General features: G+C 37.2%; 1 protein-coding gene across 1 annotated transcript in view; it reads right to left on the bottom strand.

Annotated features, from left to right (window-relative positions):
* scinlb (scinderin like b) overlaps positions 1-3,167 on the bottom strand; it is a 74,774-nt gene extending 71,607 nt beyond the window's left edge. The window contains exon 1 of the mRNA XM_061941257.2: positions 3,000-3,167. The gene's annotated coding sequence lies outside the window, so the exon portion shown is untranslated. The remainder of the gene's footprint in view (positions 1-2,999) is intronic.
* Between the last annotated feature and the right edge of the window lie 3,610 nt (positions 3,168-6,777).

The raw sequence follows: 6,777 nt of genomic DNA, 5'->3' as shown, positions 1-6,777 counted from the left end.
GCAAAGGGTAATAATAAACACCTGCAATATGATAGATCAGTGTTTTTCAACCTTTTTTGAGCCAAGGCACATTTTTTCAATGCAAAAAATGTGCACACCACCAGCAGAAATCATTAAAAAACTAAACTCAGTTGACAGTAAAAAGTTGTTGTCGCAATTGTTGGATATAGGGACGGCGTGGCGCAGTGGGAGAATGGCTGTGCGCGACCCGAGGGTCCCTGGTTCAATCCCCACCTAGTACCAACCTCGTCATGTCCGTTGTGTCCTGAGCAAGACACTTCACCATTGCTCCTGATGGGTGCTGGTTAGCGCCTTGCATGGCAGCTCCCTCCATCAGTGTGTGAATGTGTGTGTGAATGGGTAAATGTGGAAGTAGTGTCAAAGCGCTTTGAGTACCTTGAAGGTAGAAAAGCGCTATACAAGTACAACCCATATGACTTTAAAGCATAACCAAGCATGCATCACTATAGCTCTTGTCTCAAAGTAGGTGTACTCTCACCACCTGTCACATCACACCCTGACTTATTTGGAGTTTTTGCTATTTTCCTGTGTAGTGTTTTACTTCTTGTCTTGCGCTCCTATTTTGGTGGCATTTTCTCCCTTTTTGGTATTCTCCTGTATCAGTTTCATGTCTTCCTTTGAGCGATATTTCCTGCATCTACTTTGTTTTAGCAATGAAGAATATTTCAGTTGTTTTTATACTTTCTTTGTGGGGACATTGTCATGTAATTTTCGGATGTACATTGTGGATGCCGTCTTTGCTCCTCAGTAAGTCTTTGCTGTCGTCCAGCATTCTGTTTTTGTTTACTTTGGAGCTAGTTCAGTTTTAGTTTCGTTCTGCATAGCCTTCCCTAAGCTTCAATGCCTTTTCTTAGGGGCACTCACCTTTTGTTTATTTTTGGTTTAAGCATTAGACCCATTTTTACCTGCACACTGCCTCCCGCTGTTTCCGACATCTACAAAGCAATTAGCTACCGGCTGCCACCTACTGATATGGAAGAGTATTACACGGTTACTCTGCCGAACTCTAGACAGCACCGACACTCAACAACAACACATCATTTGCAGACTATAATTACTGGTTTACAAAAAATATTTTTAACCCAAACAGGTGAAATTAAATAATCTCTCTGTGACGTGGCACAGAGGTTGAAAAACACTGTGATATATTATCACTTTTATGCAGAAATTTGTTGTAAAAATTTGCTTCCGCATCTGTTCCTGACACACGCGTTTGGGGCTGGCTGCTCTGAAAACAAACCCCGCCCACTCCGATTTGTTCCTCGTTTGAGCTGCGGTGACGTAGATTACCGTAATAACTCGTATAACACTCAAAAGTGCAGATTTCAACCATTGAAGTACTTTCTATAGTTCAAGACTTACGGTCATTTAAAAACAGCACTGCACATCATAATGGCGGCTACAGTTTTGATGTTAATGGTCTAAAAAATAAAATTATGTAGAACCTAATGGGCCGCATGTGGCCTTATTTTAACAAGGTCAACAGCCATACAGGTCACACTGAGGGTGGCCGTATAAACAACTTTAACACTGTTACAAATATGCGCCACACTGTGAACCCACACCAAACAAGAATGACAAACATATTTCGGGAGAACACCCGCACCATAACACAACATAAACACGACAGAACAAATACCCAGAATCCCACGCAGCACTAACTCTTCCGGGACGCTACAATATACACCCCCCGCTACCCCCTACCCACCTCCAACCCCGCCCACCTCAACCTCTCTCAGGGAGAGCATGTCCCAAATTCCAAGCTGCTGTTTTGAGGCATGTTAAACAAAAAATAATGCACTTTGTGACTCCAATAATAAATATGGCAGTGCCATGTTGGCATTTTTTTCCCATAACTTGAGTTGATTTATTTTGGAAAACCTTGTTACATTGTTTAATGCATCAAGCGGGGCATCACAACAAAATTAGGCATAATAATGTGTTAATTCCACGACTGTATATATTGATATCGGTTGATATCAGAATCGGTAATTAAGAGTTGGACAATATCGGAATATGGGGGAAAAAAAAACATTATCGGACATCTCTAATGGCGAGTCATGGACTACAATGCTACTAAGTGACAATATAAAAATACATTCTGCATTAATGGACTACATTGTTACTAAGTGATAATATAATAATATTTTGCATTAATGGACTACATTGTTACTAAGATATTCCGCATTAATGGACTACATTGCTACTAAGTGATACTATAATAATACATTCTGCATTAATGGACTACATTGTTAATAAGTGACAATATAATAATACATTCTGCATTAATGGACTACATTGTTACTAAGATACTCTGCATTAATGGACTACATTGTTACTAAGTCATAATATAATAATACATTCCGCATTAATGGACTACATTGTTACTAAGATTTTCCGGAATAATGGACTCCATTGCTACTAAGATATTCCGCATTAATGGACTACATTGTTACTAAGTGATAATATAATAATACATTCTACATTAATGGACTACATTGTTACTAAGTGATAATATAATAATACATTCTACATTAATGGACTACATTGTTACTAAGTGATAATATAATAATACATTCTGCATTAATGGACTACATTATTACTAAGATATTCCGCATTAATGGACTACATCGCTACTAAGTGATAATATAATAATACATTCTACACTAATGGACTACATTGCTACTAAGTGAAGCTGTGTTAATAATCCAAAACATTGCACAATTGATGTTCCCACTGCTTTGCATTTCCACGCACCTTTCGACTTTTTACTAGACAGTTTTTTTAGTTACGTAACGACGCTCTGGTGCGTGAAAGCTTCTTTAATCCGCTCATTGACTGTCGAAGCAGCAGCAAAAAAAAAAAAAGCGAAGTTATTTTCTTTTCCAAAATATTTCGCAATGGTCGACAAAATGAATTATTATCAACTTCTCCCGTGCATGATGTTTCTGACGCGGGGACAAAGTGACGACACTTACGTGATTTGCAGAGATGAGTGGAGAAGAAGTGTCCGTGGAAGCTGCAGATGTGGGAGTGACACGCACTCACGCAGGGTCCTCGGAGGGGAGGAAGGAGGAGGAGGAGGCGGAGAAAGGGGCGGGACCTCTGTCAGAATCCCACGCTCTGATTGGCGGAGAGCAGCAACAAGAAGGTTCCAGATGCTCTCTCAGTTTTTATGGGCTTTTCTTCTGATAACCTGTCAGACTTTAATGGCGGTCCACTTCCGGTTGTGTTCAGGATACGAGCGTGTTCAAACAGGGAGGGGCAAAATTCAGTTGAAATATTATGCATGTCGTCTTGTTTGCTTTGGCTCTGAACGCAGACATGTCTTTTTTTCCTTTTTTTTTGTTTACCTTTTTAAAAGTAAGCTACCAGGAAAAGGCGCGAAACTCTCTTTTAACTTCCTGCTTAGTTTTTTTTTTTAAAATATATATTTTCTAGTCGCACAGCAACAAGAGCACAAATGACGTTTAAAAAAAAAAAATACTGTCAAACTGATTTTAACAGAAGGCTTTTAACAGATAAGTGAATATGAAGGATTTACATACTTGCCAACCCTCCCGGATTTTCCGGGAGACTCCCGAAATTCAGCGTCTCTCCCGAAAACCTCCCGGTGGACCTGAGTGAGGACAGCCTTTTTTCACTCCGCTTTCCCACGATATAAACAGCGTGCCTGCCAGAGGTGGGTAGAGTAGCCAGAAATTGTACTCAAGTAAGAGTACTGTTACTTTAGAGATTTATTACTCAAGTAAAAGTAAGGAGTAGTCACCCAAATATTTACTTGAGTAAAAGTAAAAAGTATGTTGTAAAAAAACTACTCAAGTACTGAGTAACTGATGAGTAACATACACACACACATCATATATATATATATATATATATATATATATATATATATATATATATATATATATATATATATATATATATATATACACACACACATATATATATATATATACATATATATATATACACATACATTGATATATACAGTATATAATTTATATTTATTTTTTTTGCCGTTTTTGTTTACATGTTAATAGTGTTTTAATGAATATACATGCATGTTTAACACATATAGATTCCTTTCTTTCATGAAGACAAGAATATAAGTTGGTGTATTACCTGATTCTGATGACTTGCATTGATTGGAATCAGACAGTAGTGATGACAAACGTCCACGTTTTCAAATGGAGGAGAAAAAAAGTTCCTCCTTTCTGTCCAATACCACATGAAAGTGGTTGGTTTTTGGCATCTTATTTGTCCAGCTTCCATATTCGTTTTTATACACTTTACAAGAAATACATTGGCGGCAAACTCCGTAGCTTGCTAGCTTGTTTGCGCAGGCTTTCGCAGACTCTTATTTTGAAAGCGCAGGCGCGATGGAGCGGCACTTTTATTGTGAAGACAGGAACTGTGCAGTCAGTCTTTAGGCTTTTGACGGGGTGTACGTTGAAATAAAAAATGGTCTTTTTTCCTTCACACTTTTGATTGATTGATTGGAACTTGTATTAGTAGATTGCACAGTACAGTACATATTCCGTACAATTGACCACTAAATGGTAACACCCCAATAAGTTTTTCAACTTGTTTAAGTCAGGTCATGTGACCGCCTGGCTCTGTTTGATTGGTCCAACGTCACCAGTGACTGCATCTGATTGGTGGAACGGAGTGAACGTCACCAGTGACTGTATTTGTTGAAACGCAGGCACTATGAAGGTCTGTTTGACAGACCAAAACTTTGAAGGTCTGTTTGACAGACCAAAACAAACAAAGCGTGCATTAACAGATCGATAAAAATTAGTAGCGAGTAGCGAGCTGAATGTAGATAAAAGTAGCGGAGTAAAAGTAGCGTTTCTTCTCTATAAATATACTCAAGTAAAAGTAAAAGTAAGTTGCATTAAAACTACTCTTAGAAGTACAATTTATCCCAAAAGGTACTCAAGTAGATGTAACGGAGTAAATGTAGCGCGTTACTACCCACCTCTGATGCCTGCCCAATCACGGTGAGCATGGTGCAGATGGAGAAAATCTTCTCGGCGTCCGTGTTGGCGCACACGTTGCCAAAGCCGACGCTGGTCAGGCTGCTGAGGGTGAAGTAGACCGACGGGCCGCCGACCGTGTTGTTGACGTAGGGCATCTCCAGGCGTTTGCCCAGCTCATGGAGCCATCCTTGGGGAAGAGACGGGAGGACAACAGGGTGACAAGAACTAAATCATCCAGACTAGAGATACATTGTATTATTATGTTTATCTTACCTAAAAATAAATATATTTATCAATTAAAAAAAAAAAAAAACTAAATACATTTTTACTATATTTTGCTAAAAACATCAACATTAATTGTAATCTTATTTGTATTTTTTCTGACTCCTTATTGTTACATCCAGCCATAGAATTATACATGAAAATAAACATATTTGAAATAATTAATTTTAAATGATCATAATAATTCATGTAAAATGACCATATTTAATTATTAAAATAATTGCTTGTTTATCAACAACTCTAGCATTTTATTCATTACATTTTGAAGCTCTCAGAAGCCAAGTTATGTTATTTTCCTTGAGATTTATTTGTGCAAGTTTGAAGTATCAATTATCTAAATATTGTTTGCATATTTTCAGGATGTAGAATATATATATATATATATGAAATACTTAACTTGGTGAATTCTAGCTGTAAATGTACTCCTCCCCTCTTAACCCCGCCCCCAACCACGCCCCCGCCCCAACTCGACCACGCCCCCACCTTTCGAAATCGGAGGTCTCAAGGTTGGCAAGTATGAGGATTTACCTCCCACTGACATATGATTGATTGATTGATTGATTGATTGATTGAAACTTTTATTAGTAGGTTGCACAGTGAAGTACATATTCCGTACAATTGACCACTAAATGGTAACACCCCAATAAGTTTTTCAACTTGTTTAAGTCGGGGTCGACTTAAATTGATTCATGGTATAAATATATACTATCAGCATAATACAGTCATCACACAAGATAAACATCAGAGTATACACATTGAATTATTTACATTATTTACAATCCGGGGTGTGGAGTCATCAACAAGTCATCAACAATTGCATCATATGCATTTAATGATTATATTTTAGTAAGCATTTTGCTATAAATGGAAAAATGGTGCGACTGAGCTGTTGTTTTTACACGAAAACTTATGGTTAGGGATGTCCGATAATGGCTTTTTGCCGATATCCGATATTCCGATATTGTCCAACACTTTAATTACCGATACCGATATCAACCGATATATGCAGTCGTGGAATTAACACATTATTATGCCTAATTTGGACAACCAGGTATGGTGAAGATAAGGTACTTTAAAAAATAAAAATAAAAATAAAAATAAGATAAATAAATTAAAAACATTTTCTTGAATAAAAAAGAAAGTAAACAACATAAAAACAGTTACATAGAAACTAGTAATTAATGAAAATGAGTCAAATTAACTGTTAAAGGTTAATACTATTAGTGAACCAGCAGCACGCACAATCATGTGTGCTTACGGACTGTATCCCTTGCAGACTGTATTGATATATATTGATATATAATGTAGGAACCACAATATTAATAACAGAAAGAAACAACCCTTTTGTGTGAATGAGTGTAAATGGGGGAGGGAGGTTTTTTGGGTTGGTGCACTAATTGTAAGTGTATCTTGTGTTTTTTATGTTGAATTAATAAAAAAACAACAACAAAAAACAAAAAAACGATACCAATAATAAAAAAAAACG

Source organism: Nerophis lumbriciformis, linkage group LG03 (assembly GCF_033978685.3).
Source record: "Nerophis lumbriciformis linkage group LG03, RoL_Nlum_v2.1, whole genome shotgun sequence".
Classification (NCBI taxonomy): domain Eukaryota; kingdom Metazoa; phylum Chordata; class Actinopteri; order Syngnathiformes; family Syngnathidae; genus Nerophis; species Nerophis lumbriciformis.
Note: the sequence above shows the minus strand (reverse complement) of the source record. Positions and strands in the feature narration are given on the sequence as shown.